Below are 23,987 nucleotides of genomic sequence, written 5' to 3'. Positions count from 1 at the left end.
AGAGTGCCTGATGAACTATGGACTGAGGTTTATGACATTGTACAGGACACAGGGATCAAGACCATCCCCATGGAAAAGAAATGCAAAAAAGCAAAATGACTGTCTGAAGAGGCCTTACAAATAGCTGTGAAAAGAAGAGAAGTGAAAAGCAAAGGAGAAAAGGAAAGATATAAGCATCTGAATGCAGAGTTCCAAAGAATAGCAAGGAGAGATAAGAAAGCCTTCCTCAGTGATCAATGCAAAGAAATAGAGGAAAACAACAGAATGGGAAAGACTAGAGATCTCTTCAAGAAAATCAGAGATACCAAGGGAACATTTCATGCAAAGATGGGCTCGATAAAGGACAGAAATTATATGGACCTAACAGAAGCACAAGATATTAAGAAGAGGTGGCAAGAATGCACAGAAAAACTGTACAAAAAAGATCTTCAAGACCAAGATAATCATGATGGTGCGATCACTCACCTAGAGCCAGACATCCTGGAATGTGAAGTCAAGTGGGCCTTAGAAAGCATCACTACGAACAAAGCTAGTGGAGGTGATGGAATTCCACTTGAGCTATCTCAAATCCTGAAAGATGATGCTGTGAAAGTGCTGCACTCAATATGCCAGCAAATTTGGAAAACTCAGCAGTGGCCACAGGACTGGAAAAGGTCAGTTTTCATTCCAATTCCAAAGAAAGGCAATGCCAAAGAATGCTCAGACTACCGCACAATTGCACTTATCTCACATGCTAGTAATGCTCAAAATTCTCCAAGCCAGGCTTCAGCAATACATGAACTGTGAACTTCCAGATGTTCCAGCTGGTTTTAGAAAAGGCAGAGGAACCAAAGATCAAATTGCCAACATCTGCTGGATCATCAAAAAAGCAAGAGAGTGCCAGAAAAACATCTATTTCTGCTTTATTGACTATGCCAAAGCCTTTGACTGTGTGGATCACAATAAACTGTGGAGAATTCTGAAAGAGATGGGAATACCCAGACCACCTGACTTGCCTCTTGAGAAACCTATATGCAGGTCAGGAAGCAACAGTTAGAACTGGACATGGAACAACAGACTGGTTCCAAATAGGAAAAGGAGTACATCAAGGCTGTATATTGTCACCCTGCTTATTTAACGTATATGCAGAGTACATCATGAGAAACACTGGGCTGGAAGAAGCACAGGCTGGAATTAAGATTGCCAGGAGAAACATCAATAACCTCAGATATGAAGATGATACCATCCTTATGGCAGACAGTGAAGAGGAGCTAAAAAGCCTCTTGATGAAAGTGAAAGAGGAGAGTGAAAAAGTTGGCTTAAAGCTCAACATTCAGAAAACGAAGATCATGGCATCTAGTCCCATCACTTCATGGGAAATAGATGGGGAAACAGTGAAAACAGTGGCAGACTTTATTTTTCTGGGCTCCAAAATCACTGCAGATGGTGACTGCAGCCATGAAATTAAAAGACGCTTACTCCTTGGAAGAAAAGTTATGACCAACCTAGATAGCATATTGAAAAGCAAAGACATTACTTTGCCAACAAAGGTCCATCTCGTCAAGGCTATGGTTTTTCCTGTGGTCATGTATGGATGTGAGAGTTGGACTGTGAAGAAAGCAGAGCGCCGAAGAATTGACGCTTTTGAACTGTGGTGTTGGAGAAGACTCTTGAGAGTCTTTTGGACTGCATGGAAATCCAACCGGTCCATTCTAAAGGAGATCAGCCCTGGGATTTCTTTGGAAGGAATGATGCTAAAGCTGAAACTCCAGTACTTTGGCCACCTTATGTGAAGAGTTAACTCATTGGAAAAGACCGTGATGCTGGGAGGGATTGGGGGCAGGAGGAGAAGGGGACGACAGAGGATGAGATGGCTGGATGGCATCATTGACTCGATGGACGTGAGTCTGAGTGAACTCCGGGAGTTGGTGATGGACAGGGAGGCCTGGCGTGCTGCGATTCATGGGGTCGCAGAGAGTCGGACACGACTGAGCGACTGAACTGAACTGAAGTAACTGATCACAAATAATTAGAAACTGGACAAACTATGAGGGACAAAATTTCAACAGTAAATTCTACTCACGCTGTTTACAAAAAGGGCATGGCAAAATCACGAATTATTTTAGATAAGCATATCAGAACCACAGTGAGGGGTCAACTCTGAATCAGTGGGAAAGGCATCATCAAAAATCTACAAGCAATAAACGGTGGAAAAGGCATGAAGAAAAGGGAACCCTGTTATGACGCTAGCGGCATGTGCATGGTAAAGTCAGTATAGAGAGGAGTATGGAACCGTCTTTAAGGGATAAAAAGAGCCAAGTGTTCACTGGACTAGAATTCACAATAGCCAGCAAATAGAAGCCAACAAAATGTTTATAGAGAGATGAATGGCTAAGGAAGAGTCATGTGTACACAATACAGTGTGACTTGGGTAGGAAAAACAGGTTTTAAAATGTGATTTTCAGGAATACAGAAAAAAACTATCAATAATCAAACTAAGTGAAGAAAGTCAGAATTTAAAAAAGACAAATATCATATCACTTATAAGTAGAATCTAAAAATACACACCAGTGAATTAATTGAGAAACTGTGAGCAGACTCAGAGCCTTAAAAAACAAACTTCCGGTTACTACAGGAGAATGAAGGGGGCAAGGATAAATTGAAAAGTTTAGATTTAACGTGTATCATTCCATATAAAAGAGATAGTCAACAAGAACCTAGGTATACCAAGGGAGTTCAACACTCCTGTAATAACCTATATGGGGAAAAAATTCGAATGTGAGTAGATATATGTATATGTAAAATTGAAAACATATTTTGTAAAACTACAACCACCACCATCTTGTATATCGATGTTACTACAATAAGGAATAAAAGTTAATTTAATAAAAAAGAAGGATGCAGACACAAGCTTTTGGGTATTTATTGTGGTACATGCCACTCTAATTTTACAATCCCAAATCAGGACTTTAACTAAGGCTCGCGACGCTGAAGTAACCATAGTTGGGCACGAGGAAATTCTGCCACCTTGTGGCCATTCGTTGAAACAGCAACCTGAAAATTAATGCTTATGGGCACCGAGTAGTCCCACTGTGTGGTGAGGGGGAAGACTCTTGAGAGTCGGTAGGACTGCAAGGAGATCCAACCAGTCCATCCTAAAGGAAATCAGTTCTGAATAATCATTGCAAGGACTGATCCTGAAGCTGAAACTCCAATACTTTGGCCACCTGATGCGAAGAACTGACTCATTTGAAAAGACCCTGAGGCTGGGAAAGATTGAAGGCAGGAAGAGAAGGGGGCCATAGAGGATGAGATGGTTGGATGCCATCACGGACTCAGTGGGAGTTTGAGCAAGCTCAAAGTGTTGGTGATGGACAGGGAAGCCTGATGCGCTGCAGTCCATGGGGTCTCAAAGAGTTGGACACGACTGACCGACTGAATTGAACTGAATATTCACAAAAACTGCTGGGCTCCAAATTATACCTGCCTTCAAACAATTTCTAGGGTTAAGTAATAAAAAATAAAATACTGAAAATCAGCAAAACTGTCAAGAATAAGGTATCCATAGGTAAATACAATTCGTAATGTTTTTTAAAAGCACATACAAAGTTGCTCAATATAGACAATTAGTAGAGATGTGAAAATCAAAAGTATAATGAGATATCACTTTCAAGAAGTCAAAAATGCCATTATCAAGATATCTATACACAAGAAAAGCCAGAGTGGGCTTAAGAAAAGGAACCCTTTCATGGTGCTGGTCGGATGTAATTGGCAACAGGTATAAGAGGCAAGAGACTCAGGTTCGATTCCTGGGTGGAGAAGTTCCCCTGGAGATGGAAATGGAAACCCACTCCAGTATTCTTGCTGGGAAATCTCATGGACAGAGAAGCCTGGCAGGCTGCAGTTCATGGGGTCGCAAAGAGTCAGACACGACTTGGCGACTGAACAACAACAGCTAATCAAAAAAATACTGAAAAACAGTGTGAGCTACTAAGAATAAGGTATCAACAACTAAATACAATTCATAATGTATTTTTAAAAGCCCATGAAAAGTCACTCAAAATGGACATTTATCAGAGATGTGAAAATCACAAGTATAACAAGATATTACCTTCGAGAAGTCAAAAAGGCCATTATCAAAATACCTACACACAAGAAAAGCTACAGTGAGCTTAAGAAAAAAGGAACCGTTTTATGGTGCTGGTGGATGCTACGATTAGGTCTGGACTCCCAGCTTAGCATATTGTTCCCCTGTGAAGTTGGGAAAGTTTTCCTCAGCCTCTCAGGGTCTCAGTGGGCTCATCTGTAAAGTGGGGGTTATCGTCGTAGTGACCACCTCTTGAGAGCATGCATGCTAAGTCACTTCAGTCATATTGGACTCTTTGCGACCCAATGGACTGTAGCCCACCAGGCTCCTCTGTCCATAGGATTTCCCAGGCAAGAATACTGGAGTGGGTTGCCATTTCCTTCTGCAGGGGATCTTCCCGACCCAGGGACTGAACTCCTGCCTTCTGCATTGGCAGGGGGATTCTTTATCACTGAGCCACCAGGGAAGCCCCGCCTCCTCTTATCAGTAGCATATTTTTGGCTCTCCTGCCAGGCTTAGCTGCAGGAGAGAAGGCCTAGAGCTTCAGGAAAGTGGGGAGAAATCCGCTCTGTCCAGTGCTCTAGGTTTTCTCATCTTTCCTCGGGAACAGTCTTGGGATTGAACTGTTAGGAGAGTCCAGTGGGTTAATATGTGAAAAAGCCTAGCACAGTGACTGGTCCCTGGTAACTGTTAGTAGCAGGAATATCATCCTTCACAGTTCAGGCTGGACATCGCCTTCTCCAGGAAGCCATCCTGGTGTTATAATTGTCTCTGTTTGTGTCTCTCCCATGCTCCACCGCAGCCCTAGGAAGGGATCGTCCTGCCTCTTGCTCACCGTTGTAGCCCCAGTATGGCTGGCTTCGTGTCAGATTTATTTTAGGTGAAAGAGTGGGACTTCTGAGAACACCTATCCTGGGGCTCTGAGGCTGGTCCCTCAGCGCCTGCCACTCACAAACTGGCTTGACCTGTCGGAGCTGCAACCCACCCCCCTGAGAAAGCGGGGCTGATGTAAGGAGGAAACGAGACCCTCTGCATGCCACCCGGCCCAGCACACGTGCTCCGTACGCAGGCACTGCTCTGCACTTTCTGCTCCGGCTACCCAGCCCCCAGCACAGCGCCCGTCATGCTGCGTCTGCAGCTCTGCCACCTCGCCCGACAAAGCCTTAGAGTTAGCAAGCGCACAGCCTTTGCCTCGGCCCTGTGACGGCCCCACACCCAGCCCAGGGCACGCTGCAGGGCAGAGGCTTGGGGAAGGCTTGCCGAGGACTCAGACGTCCGGCAGCTTTGCCATCCTGCTTCTCTGTTGGCCCTGAATTACTTTTTCCTTCTGTCTCGGCCTGTGCAACTGTGTTCTTATTGGGCAAAACCTAGCATAAATGTCACCTTCCCTGGGGATGTCTTTCCTGAGCAAACTGACCCTGTGACTTCTGTCTCCTTGGAAATCTGCAAGCTCTGACTGCTTCTACTGAGAACCCGTCACTTTCACAGAAGCCGTCCATCTTGGTACCGTCAGGTTTCTCGGTTTGTGTCGTTGGCTAATTCTTCTCTTTCGCTGGCACGTACCCAGTGAAATTTTGTTTTCCAAAGAGACTGATGGCATTTGCTAACATTTATCATCTGGGAAAGGTCTGATGGTTCCTCCAGACAGTCGTGCCCAGTACACAGAATATGGCACATACATGTATAATTCTGTTTCCTCTCTTCTTCAGAAAATTATTTAAAAATGGAATAAGCTCTGTAATATAGTTAATGGTATTATTTCAAGGCCAATTTCCTGGGTTTTAGAAAATATTTATTTATTTATTTGGTTTGGCATGGGGGATCTTTCACTGGGGCATGTATAGTTGCTTCAGGACATGCGGGATCTTAGTTTTCTGACCAAGGATGGAACCTGCATCCCCTGCATAGGAAGGCAAAATCTTAACCATTGGACCATTAGGGAAGCCCCCAATTTCCTGGTTTTGATGTTGTACCACCAACACGTAAAATGTCACCATGGAGGGAAGGTGGGTGAAGCGGACATGATACACTTCATGTACTATTTTTGCAATTACCTGAAAGTCTACAATTACTTTAAAAATATCATTTTATAAAAATATTTGAGGCTGATTAAACATATAAAACTATGTTAAATATTAAAATAATAATATCTGGATTAGATGGGACACACAGACTTGGCTGTGTGTGATTATTATACATTTTATAATATTACATTACACTTATACATACTGTATAATATATATACTATATTGTATATAGTATATAATACATATCACAATTGCACTCATCTCACACGCTAGTAAAGTAATGCTCAAAATTCTCCGAGCCAGGCTTCAGCAATACGTGAACCGTGAACTTCCAGATGTTCAAGCTGGTTTTAGAAAAGGCAGAGGAACAAAGTGAAGTGAACTGAAGATGCTTAGTCTCGTGCGACTCTTTGCGACCCCATGGACTGTAGCCTACCACGCTCCTCTGTCCATAGGATTTTCCAGGCAAGAGTACTGCAGTGGGTTGCCATTTTCTTCTCCAGAGGATCTTCCCAAACAGAGGAACAAAGGCAGAGATCAAATTGCCAACATCCGCTGGATCATGGAAAAAGCGAGAGAGTGCCAGAAAAACATCTATTTCTGCTTTATTGACTATGCCAAAGCCTTTGACTGTGTGGATCACAATAAACTGTGGGGAATTCTGAAAGAGATGGGAATACCAGACCACCTGACCTGCCTCTTGAGAAACCTATATGCAGGTCAGGAAGCAACAGTCAGAACTGGACATGGAACAACAGACTGGTTCCAAATAGGAAAAGGAGTACGTCAAGGCTATATATTGCCACCCTGCTTATTTAACTTCTGTGCAGAGTACATCATGAGAAATGCTGGTCTGGAAGAAGTACAAGCTAGAATCAAGATTGCCAGGAGAAACATCAATAACCTCAGATATGCAGACGACACCATCTTTATGGCAGAAAGTGAAGAGGACCTAAAAAGCCTCTTGATGAAAGTGAAAGAGGAGAGTGAAAAAGTTGGCTTAAAGCTCAACATTCAGAAAACGAAGATCATGGCATCTAGTCCCATCACTTCATGGGAAATAGATGGAGAAACAGTGGAAACAGTGGCAGACTTTATTTTTTTGGGCTCCCAAATCACTGCAGATGGTGACTGCAGCCATGAAATTAAAAGACGCTTACTCCTTGGAAGGAAAGTTATGACCAACCTAGATAACATATTAAAAAGCAAAGATATTACTTTGCCAACAAAGGTCCGTCTTGTCAAGGCTATGGTTTTTCCAGTAGTCATGTACGGATGTGAGAGTTGGACTGTGAAGAAAGCTGAGTGCCAAAGAATTGATGCTTTTGAACTGTGGTGTTGGAGAAGACTCTTGAGAGTCCCTTGGACTGCAAGGAGATCCAACCAGTCCATTCTGAAGGAGATCAGCCCTGGGATTTCTTTGGAAGAAATGATGCTAAAGCTGAAACTCCAGTACTTTGGCCACCTCATGCGAAGAGTTGACTCATTGGAAAAGACCGTGATGCTGGGAGGGATTGGGGGCAGGAGGAGAAGGGGACGGCAGAGGATGAGATGGTTGGATGGCATCACTGACTTGATGAACATGAGTCTGAGTGAACTCCGGGAGATGGTGATGGATAGGGAGGCCTGGCGTGCTGTGATTCATGGGATCGCAAAGGGTCGGACACGACTGAGCGACTGAACTGAACTGATGATATGTATTATATTATATATAACATATAATACAATTTTAAATATATAAATTAATATTATATATGCATATATAGATATATACATACATATATACGCATATAAAATACATATGTTATATTAATATATTATAATATATTATATATAATGTTATATACTTTATATATTATATTATAATATATGATTATTATATATAAAATACATACATATATATGCATCAGTTCAGTGTTTATATATAACACATATTATATATTTATATATTATATATTATATTTCTAATATATTATTTATATATTATATAGTATATAGTATAATTTATAATACATAATATATATTGTACATAATGTAGAATAAATAAATGTATTATGTATTATAATTATATATAATATATAAATAAATATATTTATATATACATAAAATGTATAATATAATATTATGCATTTTATAATATTAAAAGACTAGTGATAAAGTGCACAACTGTAGGGGACTGTTTCGGAGAACAGTGGTGCCGTTCATACTGCGCAATTCCATGCAGATATTGTAAAACACCAAGTAGAAATGTATTTATTGTTTTGGGAAACAATAATTCACCAATTCACCAATATCTTGGTGAATTAAAAATACTGAATGGATATATCGAGTCTGGAAGGATATTCACCAAAATGTTAAAAATTATTGTCTCAGGGTGGCAGGATTGCAGGATTTTTTACATATCCTTTTGCTTATTCGTATATTTCCATAATGCAAATATTATTTTAGATGTTTTTAAGAAGATGATCAGAAATTATCTAGGAGGAGGAGAAAGTTAATAATACCAGAGCTGGGAGTGAGATACCTATAGCAACCCTGGCCTGGCCGACCCAGCAAAACGGGAAATGGAACTTTTAAGTTCTCCTTGGAGGTGTGAGGTTTACGCGGAATTCCCCGAAGGGCTGCTTCAAGCGGTAGGTTAGACTTACAGCTCTAGTTTAACTCTTTTCACAGGTAAGTGATCTTGAGCAACACTGGCGCCTCTCAGAGACTGAGTTTTCCTGTTTGTAACACAGAAGCGAAGCCGACCTCAAAACAAAGAAAAATAGACCTCAAAGTCTCTATGATCTTCTCCATCTCCGTCATGTTATATAGGCTCAGTTCAGCTCAGTTCAGTCGCTCAGTCGTGTTCGACTCTTTGCGACCCCATGGACTGCAGCACGCCAGGCCTCCCTGTCCATCACCAACTCCCGGAGTTTACTCAAACTCATGTCCATTGAGTCGGTGATGCTATCCAACCATCCTGTGGTATTTTTTGCTTGGCGGAGCAGCAACGTGTCGAGGGCGGAGTTAACCCCGACGCCCCGCCCCCTGGCCCCGCCTCGCTGCCACCGCCCCCGCCCGGGTTGTACCCTTGACCCCGCCCCCAGCCTGTGCGTCCACCGGAAGTGCCCGCGCGCGGGCAGCTCACTTCCGCCTGGCAGGTGACAGCCGCGGGGCTCCGAGCGTCCGGCGGCGCGGGCGCACCGGGAGAGCGGGAGGACAAGGCCGCGGACATTTTCCTGTCGCGTCGAGCCGCGCCGTGGCGTCAGGAGCCTTTCGGACCTGCGGGTGAGGAAGCGGGGAGCCTGGCGAGGCCAGAGAAGAAGTGGGGCGGGGAGTCGGGAGTCTGAGGTGAGGGATTTCTGGGGTCAAAGGTCACGGAGAGGACAGGGCGCTGGAGGGTCTAGAGTGGCTTCCCAGGACGGGAGGAGGCAGAAGGGCTGCGGGTTCATTCATTCGCGCCCCCTTGGCCGCCGGCGTGCACCCCAGCCGTCCCAGGTCCGCAGTCCCTGCCGGGGCGCCCTCCCGTAGAGACTCCTAGACTTAGGCCCAGGGGAGCTTGCGCCTGGCCTGACAGGAAACTTCTCTTCGGGTCTTGGTTCCCCCTGCACACTCAGCGCCGTGGCTGTCCTGAGGCCTCCTTGTCGTTAAGGGCCTTATCTCTTTGCCAAGGTTCAAAAACAGAAAAAAAAATATGAAACGGCCTGGCGCCACCGCCTCTAGGGTGGGGTTAAACAGAGGATTGGTCTGTCCCTAGGCGCCTCACAGACGAGGTAACTGGGGACCCCTGTAATAACGCCAGAACTACTGATGGGAATGCTAGCTGCTGGTTATTGAGCTGTGTGCAGGCACCGTGCTTAGAATGCCGCATTTAAACTTTCCAGCAATCTTGGTGAGGTAGCTACTATTATTATCCCCATTTTATCCACGAAGAAACTGAGGCACAGAAAAGTTAAATCACACCTGTAAGGTCAATCGAGTAGTATGGATGAATGCCAGGGTTCCTACCTGGGCTCGCAGGGACCTGCAGCGTGCTGAGACTGAAGCAAGGTTGGCATATAGGGGCTGTTTAATATCTTTAGCCGCCATTAAATTTATTTGCATCTATATAAAGATATATTTCCCTGGAGAAGGAAATGGCAACCCACTCCAGTATTCTTGCCTGGAGAATCCCATGGACAGCGGAGCCTGGTGGGCTGCAGTCCATGGGGTCGCAGAGTTGGACATGACTGAGCGACTGAACAATAGCATTTAGAGATGTAGCTTGCTTTCTTCTCATCTACCTTCCTAAGGAGCATTTGATTCCCTTTCTTTAGGATGAAATGGTCTTGCAGGCCATTGCTATAACTGATTTCTGTTCAGGGCGAGAAGGGGCCTTTTTCCCAACTGTTGAGAACTGCGAGACATAAAACAGTCTAGCCATGCAATGAATTTAAGAATATGCTGCACCTCTCTTGAGAGTGGTCAAGCTGCATTCTTTTTCAAGTAAGGGGAGGAACCACATGACCCCTAGGGTATCTTTTGGCCCTAGGTTCTTGAAGAGCATTCCCAAGGCAAGGACCTGAGTCTCTGAGAAAAGTGCAGGTCCCATGCCTTCTTGACTGGAGAACACACATCTTGCCTGGGAGACAGTGAGGTGGTTTCATAGCCAGAGGATTAGGTCTTGTGAGTCTGAGCTTTACTCGGTTGCAGACATTCACGTGCTGCAGTTCGGCTTCAGTTTCCCTGATAGCAGCACAGACCTGCTGACTTCCTACACACTCCTGGGTTTTACAAGCCTTAATGAACCTGTGAGGATTTCCACGCACTTATAAAGAAAGCTGAGGTATAAATATTACTGTGCAGTACCTGTTTTTAAACTCCACTGTCTGTTTTCCTAGTTCCATTGAATTCACAGAAACTTAATATTGTCACCTGATCCCCATCCTTCCAAGGGAGGATTTGAGATAAAGTGACTCGTCACAGATGGTAGGAACAGGAGCAGCGCTCAGAGTGTCTGGCTCCCTGTCCTGAGTTGAGCCCACCAGGCTCCTTCAACCCCTCAGGGCAGCTTCATGAAGAGTGGCTTCACTAGTGTTCAAAGACTCAGGTCCCTCAGACTTTGTATAAAGTTTAACTGTTGAGTGTAGTTTGAGTAGAGGCTTCACCTGAGTGACTTGAAGAGCTCAGTGGTGTGGTGGAAAGAGCCTTCCTTGTCCCCCCATCTGTCAGCCGTGGATTCTCCCCCCAGATCAGCAGCTTCTTGGTAGTGTGACCCAGAGCCACCTATACCTCAGCTCTACAATAATACCACCACCTTCACCTCCCCCTCAGCAGTGACTCGTGTGGAAGCTGGACAAGGACTTTGTGCAGAGTCTGTTGTGGTGAGTGCCTTGACCCTAGGCAGTTGATGTTTCCTGGGGGCTGGTTTTGGGGGTGTTACTTCTCTCTGCAGAGACCTTTGTGTACACAGGACTTCTCCCATCCTTCTTGTTTCACTTCCTTAAAGTGTTTCAGAACAAGTTCAGTCTGTTGATCCTGCTAGCTCTGGGCTTGGACTTTCATCTTTCTCTAGTTATCCTTGAAGCTGTTGCATGACTTGCTTGCTTACTTCCCGAAAACCCCCATTCTTGGCACCAAAGTGTGATGTGCTAATGGTGAGCCAGCATGGCTTGGTTATGAGTTTTGAGCTCCAATGTGTTTCCAGAAATCAAAGGGGCTTCTGTTACTTGCAGGTATTTCTTTTTCTGAATAGGTCTTTTTGCCTAAGATAGATCACTGATAAATTTTCACAGCCCAGGAATGATTTTTGTGTTCTTTTTCTCTCCACACAGAGAGGAATGAACAGCTCCAGAGAGAAAATATTAATTAGACAAGTGGGGAATCTTTTAAAAATAATTCTACTTGAAGGGACTTCCCTGGTTGCCTAGTGGTCACGAATTTGCCGTGCAATGCAGGGGGCTTGGGTTCGATCCCTGGTCAGGGAACTAAGATCCCACATGCCGCAGAGCAACCAGGCCCACACTCCACAACTAGAGAGTCCGTGGGTCGCAACAAAGGATCCCATGTGCTGCAGCTGAGACCCAGTACGACTAAATAAATACATATTTTTTAAACAGTTCTACTTGAGTGTCCATCCGCGGACCCTCCTTGCTCTTGGCTGAAGCTCGCATTTCTTGGCCTGGCCTGCACGGCCTTCTGAGCTCTAGCCCTGCTGGGCTCTCCTGCCTCGTCTCTCTAGCTGCCCACTCCAGCCTCTCCCTGAGTGCAGGCAGAGGCAGCTGCTCTGGGCTCCCGCCAGGCCAGCTGCTGGCCTGTGTGTCTCTGCTCTGCACTGGCCCCGCCTCCTGAGCGCAGGCTCCTGTGGTGCATGCGCCTTTTCCCAAACCACTGCTTGGTGCTCCCCCTCTGATCTGCTCCCCAACCCCAACCACCTGCAAGCCTGAGCTGGACGTCTTGAGGCCTTGGTCACAGTGTGTTGTCATTGTCTGTGTACTTGGCTGTCTTCCAAGTGAGCAGCTCTTAATCCTTGGGTAGGACTTGTCTGTGTCTCCAGCACCTGGTGAAATATCTGGTGCATAGTAGGTGCTCAGTAAATGAGTGAGTAAGTGGGTATTGCACTGAACTTTTAGGATTCCTGGGGAACTCAAAGCACTTCCCAGATGATCTCCCGTCCTTCCTCATATCACCCCAGGAGGGTCGGGGGAAACCCGCCCTGTGGTGGGATTAACTGGTCTCCAACTGCTCCTGCTACCAGAGTGCTCCAGGGCCTCCAGACGCCTGGGGGCCGGGGAGCAGCAGGGAGGAGCCAGTGGTAAGGGCTCCCCCCATGTAGGAATAGAAATGGCTGCTGTCCATCCAGCTCTTGGTGGGCTGGATGCCGTTGAGGGCTTTGTGCGTATGCGCTTGCCTTCGCCTCACTTGCCCCTTAAGTGTGTGACATAGTAATTCTCATGAGCAGTGGTTTGGTTGTGCCTGTTAGGCTGTGCAGCCCCCTCGAGTGCCTGGGTTGTACCTGCTGGGGCCACCTTTCCTTTCCCAACCCCTTGTTCTTGAATCATCTCCTGCTTTTAATAGAGCTGAGGGAGGGCTTGGCTGTGGTTCTCCCAAGCCTCATGCTTTTTGGGTTCTTTAGCGTTGGGCTTGACCTCTGACCTCTACTAAGAGAGTCTCCCTAAGGTTGGGAGGCCTTCTCTAGTTAGAGTAACAGTGTGGCTGGTTGACTGCAGAGTCCCAGAGTTCATCAGCAGGACGTCTTGGTCGCTGATCCTCCGTCTCCTCTGTGGACTTGAGCCATAAGCTGGTAGATTTGGAAGTCAGGTCTTGAAAGCTTGAAAACCAAGCCTTCAGTATTGGTTTTCAGCACTGAAGACATTTGTTACAGCTGAGCTCTGTAGAGTACTCGACTTGGATGGCACATACTTTTTATCACACCCTAATAGTTTTTAGGGTCCTAAGCTTATTCAGAGTAGAAAGACAAAATTTCGTTATAGCCAGGGATAAGAGGAGTCTGTCTCTGCAGTCTTCACTCTCTGATCTCTAAGGACTGGGTGGCTGGGTGTTGAGACAGAGGTCAGAGCCTTTGTATGTCTTCACAGTCACTCATTCATTCAGTATTTGTTGAGCCCTGCTGTGTGCTTGGCACTGGGCTGAATGTGATGACAGGTAAACAAGCCACACGGTTTCTGCCCTTGGGTTGTTTACCACATTGCAATGGGGGAGAGACCAAGAAGAAATAGAGAACAGACGTAATAATTACAATGGGCAATTCACGAGGGAAACGAGGCCCAGCTGCTTGCTCTGGTTAAAGCATAAGCCAGACCTCAGGACTCTTGTTTAAAACCCTCTAGGGACTCGGCTCATTCAGAGTAAGAGTCCGAGTTCTGACCTTGACCTGTAAAGCCCCATCCATCCTCCCCTGACCTCATGACCCGCTGCTCCCTCATAGCCCACTGTTCAGGCCATACTGCCTCCCTGCCATTCCTCAAACAGGCCGGGCACACTCCCACCTTTGCACTATTTTCTGTGCCTGGAAGGCTCTTCCCCAGGCAGTATCACCTGTCACCTTCTCGAGGAGGCCTTTTGTGGCCACCCTGGTTAAATCTCAACCTCGCACTCCCCCTCCCCGACACCGCCTGACCCCGTTTTCCTTTTCTCCACAGCATTTTTCACTGTCTGAGATCCTATATGTATATTAGTCATTTATCTTGCTTATTGTTCCAGTCTGCCGTTAGGATGTAATCTCTATGAGGGGAAGGGTTTTTGTCTGTTTAATTCACTGCTTTATCCCCAGCATTTAGACCTGTGTATGTCTCAGTGAATGTGTGAACAGGAGCACTGGGCTACGAGGACAGAAAAATACCTGCTTAGTGCGCGCAGGGGTGGCGTCTTTGAAGTGACGTCACCTAAGCTGAGATTTGAAGGATGAGTCTAATCCAGGAGAAGGATCAGCAAGTAGAAGGCAGTGAAGAGCTTGGCAACTAGAGGAACCAGGAAGAAGGCCCGTGGGCCAGGAGGGTTTCAGGTGGAGGGGAGGGCCTCCCTGAGCTCTCATCATAGCAGGTGTCAGGGCCCCCTCCGCCCACCTGCCCCAGCGTTTGTACCCCCGCTTCCTGCAGCTCTGGTCACACTCTGAGCTGGTGCCCAGGGCAGGGGATGGTGATCTGAGAGACGTGGCCTGAGGATTTCTCCCGTTGGAGATGCTGCGACCTGGTCTTCTATCCTTTGCCCTTTCTTCTCTCTCTTATTGTATATTTATTTACCTTCCATCTAGTGGCTGAAAATGAACCAGGGTGTTTAGCAGTCTCAATTTCAATTTTGTCAAAATAGCTTGACAACCAGAACAGATGGAGCTCCGACCCTGGCACACCCCATGAAACGAACACTGGGAGGGCACTCTTTAGCTGAGGTTGGCTTACGTGAAATTTCCGCAAGAGAAGTGAGCCCTAGTCATTTGCATACTGACTGAGCACCTCCTGCTTGCCCCGCGCCCGTCCAGGGGCTAGGGACATAGCAGGGGCCAGAGTGGACACAGTCCTTGTCCTTACAGAATTTCATTATGGGGGGAGAAACAGATGATATACATATGTTTCTATAACAAAGGCTAGACTGAGGTAGGAGGGAGAGCAGAGAGCATGGCGTCCTCGAACCCAGAGAAGAGAGTGTTTCATGGAGGAGGGTATGGTTGGTGGCGCCCAGTGCCTGTGAGCATGGGACTTAGCATTTGATGAGATCGCCACATCTGCTGGCAGGCCCAGCTCACCCTGGCATCCAAGGCTACTATCTTTGAACCTCATCCTTTCCTGCCCAGCCTCATCTGCTCCTTTCCCTGCCAAGACCTTGCCTTCAGCCTCCTAAGCACGTGCACTTGTTTTGGCCCTGGATATGTCACGCCTCTGTCAGCATCTCTACTCCTCCTGTTTAAATGGGCCACTGGAGAATAAAATGACAGGGGCCAAAAATTAGCATAGAGCCCCTGTCCCAGCCAGCGTTTGTGTTGGTTTCAAGTCGCTCAGTCGTGTCCAACTCTTTGCAACCCCATGAATCGCAGCACGCCAGGCCTCCCTGTCCATTACCAACTCCCGGAGTTCACTCAGACTCACGTCCATCGAGTCAATGATGCCATCCAGCCATCTCATCCTCTGTCGTCCCCTTCTCCTCCTGCCCCCAATCCCTCCCAGCATCAGAGTCTTTTCCAGTGAGTCAACCCTTTGCATGAGGTATCCAGAGTACTGGAGTTTCAGCTTTAGCGTCATTCCTTCCAAAGAAATCCCAGGGCTGATCTCCTTCAGAATGGACTGGTTGGATCTCCTTGCAGTCCAAGGGACTCTCAAGAGTCTTCTCCAACACCACAGTTCAAATGCATCAATTCTTCTGCGCTCAGCCTTCTTCACCGTCCAACTCTCACATCCACACATGACCACTGGAAAAACCATAGCCTTGACTAGACAGACCTTAGTCAGCAAAGTAATGTCTCTGTTTTTCAGTATGCTCTCTAGGTTGGTCATAACTTTTCTTCCAAGGAGTAAGCGTCTTTTAATTTCATGGCTGCAGTCACCATCTGCAGTGATTTTGGAGCCCAAAAAAATAAAGTCTGCCACTGTTTTCACTGTTTCCCCATCTATTTCCCATGAAGTGATGGGACTAGATGCCATGATCTTCGTTTTCTGAATGTTGAGCTTTAAGCCAGCATTTTCACTTTCCAATTTCACTTTCATCAAGAGGCTTTTTAGTTCCTCTTCACTTTCTGCCATAAGGGTGGTGTCATCTGCATATCTGAGGTTATTGATATTTCTCCCAGCAATCTTGATTCCAGCTTGTGCTTCTTCCAGCCCAGCGTTTCTCATGATGTGCTCTGCATATAAGTTAAATAAGCAGGGTGACAATATACAGCCTTGATGTACTCCTTTTCCTATTTGGAACCAGTCTGTTGTTCCATGTCCAGTTCTAACTGTTGCTTCCTGACCTGCATACAGATTTCTCAAGAGGCAGGTCAGGTGGTCTGGTATTCCCATCTCTTTCAGAATTTTCCACAGTGTATTGTGATCCACACAGTCAAAGGCTTTGGCATAGTCAATAAAGCAGAAATAGATGTTTTTCTGGAACTCTTGCTTTTTCGATGATCCAGCGGATGTTGGCAATTTGATCTCTGGTTCCTCTGCCTTTTCTAAAACCAGCTGGAACATCTGGAAGTTCACAGTTCATGTATTGCTGAAGCCTGGCTTGGAGAATTTTGAGCATTACTAGCATGTGAGATAAGTGCAATTGTGCGGTAGTTTGAGCATTCTTTGTCATTGCCTTTCTTTGGGATTGGAATGAAAACTGACCTTTTCCAGTCCTGTGGCCACTGCTGAGTTTTCCAAATTTGCTGGCATATTGAGTGCAGCACTTTCACAGCATACTCTTTTAGGATTTGAAACAGCTCAACTGGAATGCCATCACCTCCACTAGCTTTGTTCGTAATGATGCTTTCTAAGGCCCACTTGACTTCACATTCCAATATGTCTGGCTCTAGGTGAGTGATCACACCATCATGATTATCTTGGTTATGAAGATCTTTTTTGTACAGTTCTTCTGTGTATTCTTGCCATCTCTTCTTAATATATTCTGCTTCTGTTAGGACCATACCATTTCTGTCCTTTATCGAGCCCATCTTTGCATGAAGTGTTCCCTTGGTATCTCTAATTTTCTTGAAGAGATCTCTAGTCTTTCCCATTCTGTTCTTTTCCTCTATTTCTTTGCACTGATCACTGAGGAAGGCTTTCTTATCTCTCCTTGCTATTCTTTGGAACTCTGCATTCAAATGGGTATATCTTTCCTTTTCTCCTTTGGTTTTCGCTTCTCTTCTTTTCACAGCTATTTGTAAGGCCTCCCCAGACAGCCATTTTGCTTTTTTGCCTTTCTTTTCCATGGGGATGGTCTTGATCCCTATCTCCTGTACGAGAGTCACGAACCTCCGCCCATAGTTCATTAGGCACTCTATCTATCAGATCTAGTCCCTTAAATCTATTTCAACTTCCACTGTATAATCATAAGGGATTTGATTTAGGTCATACCTGAATGGTCTAGTGGTTTTCCCTACTTTCTTCAGTTTCAGTCTGAATTTGGTAATAAGGAGTTCATGATCTGAGCCACAGTCAGCTCCCAGTCTTGTTTTTGCTGACTGTATAGAGCTTCTCCATCTTTGGCTGCAAAGAATATAATCAATCTGATTTCGGTGTTGACCATCTGGTGATGTCCATGTGTAGAGTCTTCTCTTGTGTTGTTGGAAGAGGGTGTTTGCTATGACCAGTGCATTTTCTTGGCCAAACTCTTATTAGTCTTCACCCTGCTTCATTCCATATTCCAAGGCCAAATTTGCCTGTTACTCCAGGTGTTTCTTGACTTCCTACTTTTGCATTCCAGTCCCCTATAATGAAAAGGACATCTTTTTTGGGTGTTAGTTCTAAAAGGTCTTGTAGGTCTTCATAGAACCATTCAACTTCAGCTTCTTCAGCGTTACTGATTGGGGCATAGGCTTGGATTACTGTGTTATTGAATGGTTTGCCTTGGAAACGAACAGAGATCATTCTGTCGTTTTTGAGATTGCATCCAAGTACTGCATTTCGGACTCTTTTGTTGACCATGATGGCTACTCCATTTCTTCTGAGGGATTCCTGCCTGCAGTAGTAGATATAATGGTCATCTGAGTTAAATTCACCCATTCCAGTCCATTTTAGTTCGCTGATTCCTAGAATGTTGACATTCACTCTTACCATCTCCTGTTTGACCCCTTCCAATTTGCCTTGATTCATGGACCTAACATTCCAGGTTCCTCTGCAATATTGCTCTTTACAGCATCGGACCTTGCTTCTATCACCAGTCACATTGACAGCTGGGTATTGTTTTTCCTTTGGCTCCATCCCTTCATTCTTTCTGGAGTTATTTCTCCACTGATCTCCAGTAGCATATTGGGCACCTACCGACCTGGCGAGTTCCTCTTTCAGTATCCTATCATTTTGCCTTTTCATACTGTTCATGGGGTTCTCAAGGCAAGAATACTGAAGTGGTTTGCCATTCCCTTCCCCAGTGGACCACATTCTGTCAGACCTCTCCACCATGACCTGCCCGTCTTGGGTGGCCCCACGCAGCATGGCTTAGTTTCATTGAGTTAGACAAGGCCGTGGTCCTAGTGTGATTAGATTGACTAGTTTTCTGTGATTATGGTTTGTGTGTCTGCCCCTCTGATGCCCTCTCGCAACACCTACCGTCTTACTTGGGTTTCTCTTACCTTGGACGTGGGGTATCTCTTCACGGCTGCTCTAGCAAAGCATAGCCGCTGCTCCTTACCTTGGACGAGGGGTGTCTCCTCATGGCCGCCCCTCCTGACCTTGAACGTGGAGTAGCTCCTCTCAGCCCTCCTCTGCGCCCCGTAGCTGCCACTCCTTGGACGTGGGGTTGCCCCTCTTGGCCGCTGCCCCTGACCTTGTGCGTGGGGTTGCTCCTCTCGGCCGCTCCTGCGCCATCCTGTTAGTTTAGTGATTCTCAATCATTCTTTGTATCGCTGGCATCTTGTGGGTCTTCTCCATATCACCTTCATCCCTCCCTTTCCAAATCTGATACATCTTTTCAAGTCCCGCCAAGCCCCTGTCAATCCAAGAGGACTTCCTTTGAGGCCCCACCCATTTCAAAGTCTGAGCTTTGGTGGGTGTTATCTGGAGGGCATGATTTCTTGGCTGTTCCCCTGAAGTCTGTCCCCTGCCCTTGGAACCTTAAAGAGCCAGAAGGGAAAGACTGCTTTGTCTGCTGTGTGTGTGTGTGTGTGTGTTTGTTTGTGTGTGTGTGTTCACTCCTGTGTGGGGCACAGCCCCAAGCTATATCCAAAATGAGACAGATTTTCGGAAAGTGTTCCCAACGTACAGGCCAGAAAACCAAGGTCTTGGGAGCCTAGTGCTGTAGTCTCTGATCCTGTCTTCTCATCCTCATTAATTTAAAGACTGTTTAGAAGAAACCCCTATTATTTTGTGTTTAAGGAATTTTTCTTTTACTTGGCAGCAGATTTTTCCGTGCATTGCTGTTTGCTTGGAGGTTAGTTGAGAACCAGCCCTTGTTGCTAGAATTCAGTCCTGGAGACTCAGCTGATAGCACCGCTGCGTATGCCGTTTGCCAGCCTGCAGTTCCTTTTCATTTTGAGACTACAGTTGCTAGTGGGTCTCAGAAGATTGACTTTGACTAATCAGTTTTCATCCAGATCCCAGGAGGCCTGTAACTCAGTGAGCTCACCCAGACAGGCTTTTGCTGGGCACATTACCAAACTTGACGTTTAGGGCCAGCTGGATGGGCTGGCCCTAAAACAACCTGTAATTCAACCTTCGAGGGACTCGGCAGGGATGTGTGGCAACATACTTCACGTACCATTTAGCCTGGAGTGTGTGTGTTTCTGCCAGGGCTTCGTCAGAGAGGAGGCCTTGCCTCTCTGGACACGGTGGGACACGCGTGGCCTCATTATGGGGCTCGGGTAGAGAGTGTCGGTGCTGCCATTTTCCAGCTGTGTGACTCCAGACAAATGCCTTGACCCCTCTGGACTGTGGTTTCCCATCTGTAAACTTGTGATATTATCGGTACCTTCTCCGCAGGTCACTGTGAGGATTACACGTAAAACTGTGTCATTTCTGGCCCACACCACATGACAGATGGCTGTCATTGCCGCAGCCACTGCCACCTGTGTTTCAAATCTTGTTCCAAACCCGAAGAAGAGTACAGCTTACTTTCTCATAGCAATTGAGCCGGCTCGAAAGAGCCGATCTGAGCTTGGTAACCACATCGTCTCAGAGAGAGAGTCTGAAATCAGGTTTCTCTACCGCTGACTCACCTTTTAATCTTCAAGGTGGCCATCCCTGCCTCCCTGTCAGCAATGTGAACGTTAGCACTCACCTGTGAGGGTCTTTTCCTTCTGCAAAGGGGACTGTCAGACGGGCGAGGAGCGATGAGTAGAATTACTGGGTGGTGAGTAGAATCGTTGTCTCTGGTACACATCGCCTGTATTAAATGGGGTAATGGACACAAACATTACCCCACTTAATACAGACGATGTTTACCAAACCTTTGTTGTTTGTGTCCAGACTTGACGTGGCATGGCAGGAGTAGGGGGATATCATGAAATGAATCAACTTCTGCCCTTGAGACAGAACTGAAACAGCAAAATGTGGTTTAGTTTAAGTTTGGCTTTTGTGTTCCAAGAGATGGTGGCACTCCCCTAGCCCCTTCTGTCCACTCCCCTAGCTGAGTCTTGACTGTCCTTCAGCCGACACTTGCCTCAGAGCAGGCTTCTGAAAGCCATTCCTCAGGCAAGGTAACAGTGACAGTTTCAGCACTGAAGCTGGAAGCCAGCAGCCCAGACTTCTGGGGATCGGTTTTCCCTGCCCAGATATCCTTGAACTCAGAGGTGGGTCTTGCAGCCAGCTCAGACCTCGTCAGATGCTCTTTCCCCGTCTCCTTCCCTGAACTTCTCTGCCGCGCCCACTGACAGACTCTGTCTCCCTGCTCCGTCCCTGGGTGCTGACGGTGTGCTGCGCGGCACTGCCAGCTTCACGCTTCTCGGCTGACTGCAGAGTGGGAGTTGCTCAGACATGAATCATTGCCCGGAACTAGGACAGCCCTCTCCCTGGCTGTCGGCCGGCCATCTGGGGAGCTGCTTGGCCTGTTGGCGCTCTCCCTCCTACTGAAGACCGAACGGGGCCTACTGGCCCTGGTGCCTTCTGAGGTGGTTTTCTTTTTGTCCCCTTGGAAACGTTTTCTATCATGTTCTATGAATGATTGTGCTCCGTTTCTCTTGTTTGATGCCCAGGAAGACTGGTGAGGAAGTGGGTTTCTCCTCTAGCAGGGGATCCTAGAGCGTGAGATGCCGGAGGGACTTGGTCATTTAAACTTTGTTTTCAAACTTTTCTGTGCAACGGTGGGGTATCTGAAGGGCCCCTGGTGAGGAGGGAAAGAAGTGGGCATAGTGGGTCGAGCCAGGCTCTGGGCCCTCTTCAGCGAGAGCGGGTCCACTTTTATTTTAAACAATTTCAAAATGGGATGGTGCGGGGTGGGGCGGGATGCAGCTTGAAAGGCCAGGGATCTGGTTGAACTCTCCCTTGACGACTGGAGAAAGTGAGGCCCGGAGGTGGGGGATCTGCCCAGGCTCGCTCAGCTGCTGGCAGTAAGGCTAGAGTTCCTGGCCAGCCGTCCCAGCTTGGGATCAGTCTTGCTGTGTTTGCAGAAAGTCAACTGCAGAGCCTTATGTTCCCGGTTCACCCAGTCGTCACTGTCTGGCACTCATCAAGGAGTCCTGCTGTTTTGATCTGTTATGAGCCCTTGGTTTTCTAGCTGCTCTGGGAACCCGTCTTTTCATTTTGCCTGCAGACATTTGGTGAACTCCTGGAATGTGCCAGACGTCATGCTGGTCACTGGGTTGACAGCATCAGACAGGACAGATCCTGAATAGAGCCACGAGGAGGGCTGTGGAGAAGTGCGCAGGGTGATTGAGCGAGCTGCCGAGCAGGCTTCTGCCGTCAGGCTCTGGAGGGGCTCATCTGGGGCGGACTGAAGGGGGGCCCGGCGGGGGGTGGGGAGCCCGGCGGGGGGCGGGGGCGGGGCGGGGGGCGCTTTGGATTAGACGCAGTTCTCCAAACTGCATTATAGTGAAAAGAGGCCATCCGTGCCCAGGACAGAAACTCCCAGGGTAGACAAGATAAGCAGTGAAAGGTCCGTCTCTTGCTCATCCAGCTTTCTTTCTTGAGGAGACCTCTGTCAGCTTTTGTTTTTTATTTTTAATTGATGGTCACAGTCCCTTGAACATTCTGTTTCTGTATTATTTTGGCCGTCCTGGGTCCTCGTTGCCGTGCAGGCTTTCCTCTAGTTACAGTGAGCGGGGGCTGCTCTCTAGTTGTGACACATGAACTTCTCATCATAGCGTCTTCTGTTGTGGAGCATGGATTCGGGAACACTCAGGCTTCAGTAGTTGAGACACTGGGGCTCAGTGGTTGCAGCTCGTGGGCCCTGGAGCGCAGGTTCAATAGTTGCCGCACATGGACTTACTTGCTTCTCAGCATATGGGGTCTTCCTGGAGCAGGGATGAAACCTGTGCCCGCTGCATTTGCAGGCAGATTCTTCATGACCAAGCCACCAGGGAAGCCCTCAACTTTTCTTATTTACCCTCAAGGATTGTCCATGCATTTGCAAACACTTGCGTGTTTCTGTTTTATTAATATTTTAATTTTTAATAGAAATTGTAGTACACTACATATAGTCTTTCATCTTGTTCTTTTGTGCTTACTGGCTTAGAGATTATTGCGCACAGGTGTGTGCAGCACTGCCTCATGCTTTCTCATGATTGCACAGTATTCCCCGATTCTGTACCCAGTGTTGTAATTTTTTAAACTGGCCACTTTCAACTAAAGTTAACCTCAGCTCAGTTAATTCTAGTGTGCAGCCACTCAGTCGTGTCCGACTCTTTGTGACCCCATGACTGTAGCCCACCCGGCTCCTCTGTCCATGGGATATTTTAGGCAAGAGTCCTGGAGTGGGTTGCCATTTCCTTCTCCAGGGGGTCTTTCCAACCCAGGGATTGAACCTGGGTCTCCCGCGTTGTAAAGGCAGAGGAAGGCAGATGCTTTACCATCTGAGCCGCCATGGAAGCCCCAGTTAACAGCTCAGTTAATTACTCTTAGTAAATTTGAGACCTTGGAGAAAAGTTGAAATACATTCAACATTTTCTTAAAAATTTTTTTTTGGCCATAGTAGTGGGATCTCAGTTCCCCGACTAGGGATCGAATCCATGCCCACTGCATTGGGAACTTGAAGTCTTAACCGCTGGACCACCAGGGAATTCCCATAATGTGGTCCACTGAATGTACTAACTTACTAATGTACTAACTTAAAATACAGAAAGATATTTTTAATCCTCTGTTCATAAAATTACATTTAGATTTGTTATGATGATTCAAAAATGTGAAAGGTGTTGAGGACTTTTTTTCTTAAACCCAGCCCTAACTCCACTGGCTAAAATTCAAAGTCTTTAGCTAGTCTTTCCTTTTTCCACTCTTAAATTACATTATGTCTTTGTTCCTGGCCAGCGGGTCAGTGAGTCTCACCAAGAGCTGCTTTATAGTTTAGAAAATGTAAGAGGAAGCCACTGTGTTTGCGGCTTTCTTACTCCTTCCCTTTCGTTAAGCGCAGTGGCAGGAGAAGCAGCCCTGTCAGTAGAATTTTAAAAAAAGAAAGAAGTGAAACGAGCAGGACCCGGCCCCGGGATTGTGGCGTCAAAGTCAGCTTCTGAGGGCTGTGGGAGGGAGGACAGAGGTGGGGGCGAGCAGTCCTCCCGGGCGCGCCCTGCTTTGAGTTTGGACCGCGCCGTCCCCCCCGAGGCATCCTGTGGCCTGTTAACGCTGAGATGGAGGGCTATCCCGGCCTAG

General features: G+C 46.8%; 1 protein-coding gene across 9 annotated transcripts in view; it reads left to right on the top strand.

Moving 5' to 3' along the window:
• The first annotated feature begins 9,187 nt into the window (after nucleotides 1-9,187).
• The window catches only part of AP1B1 (adaptor related protein complex 1 subunit beta 1), a 51,987-nt gene continuing 37,187 nt past the window's right edge, over nucleotides 9,188-23,987 (top strand). For 5 of the 9 annotated variants that reach the window (XM_069557212.1, XM_069557214.1, XM_069557210.1 and 2 more), the window contains exon 1: nucleotides 9,188-9,363. The gene's annotated coding sequence lies outside the window, so the exon portion shown is untranslated. The remainder of the gene's footprint in view (nucleotides 9,364-23,987) is intronic. The other 4 variants (XM_069557211.1, XM_069557219.1, XM_069557213.1 and 1 more) reach the window with 3 other exon arrangements.

Source organism: Ovis canadensis, chromosome 17 (genome assembly GCF_042477335.2).
Source record: "Ovis canadensis isolate MfBH-ARS-UI-01 breed Bighorn chromosome 17, ARS-UI_OviCan_v2, whole genome shotgun sequence".
NCBI lineage: Eukaryota > Metazoa > Chordata > Mammalia > Artiodactyla > Bovidae > Ovis > Ovis canadensis.
Note: the sequence above shows the minus strand (reverse complement) of the source record. Positions and strands in the feature narration are given on the sequence as shown.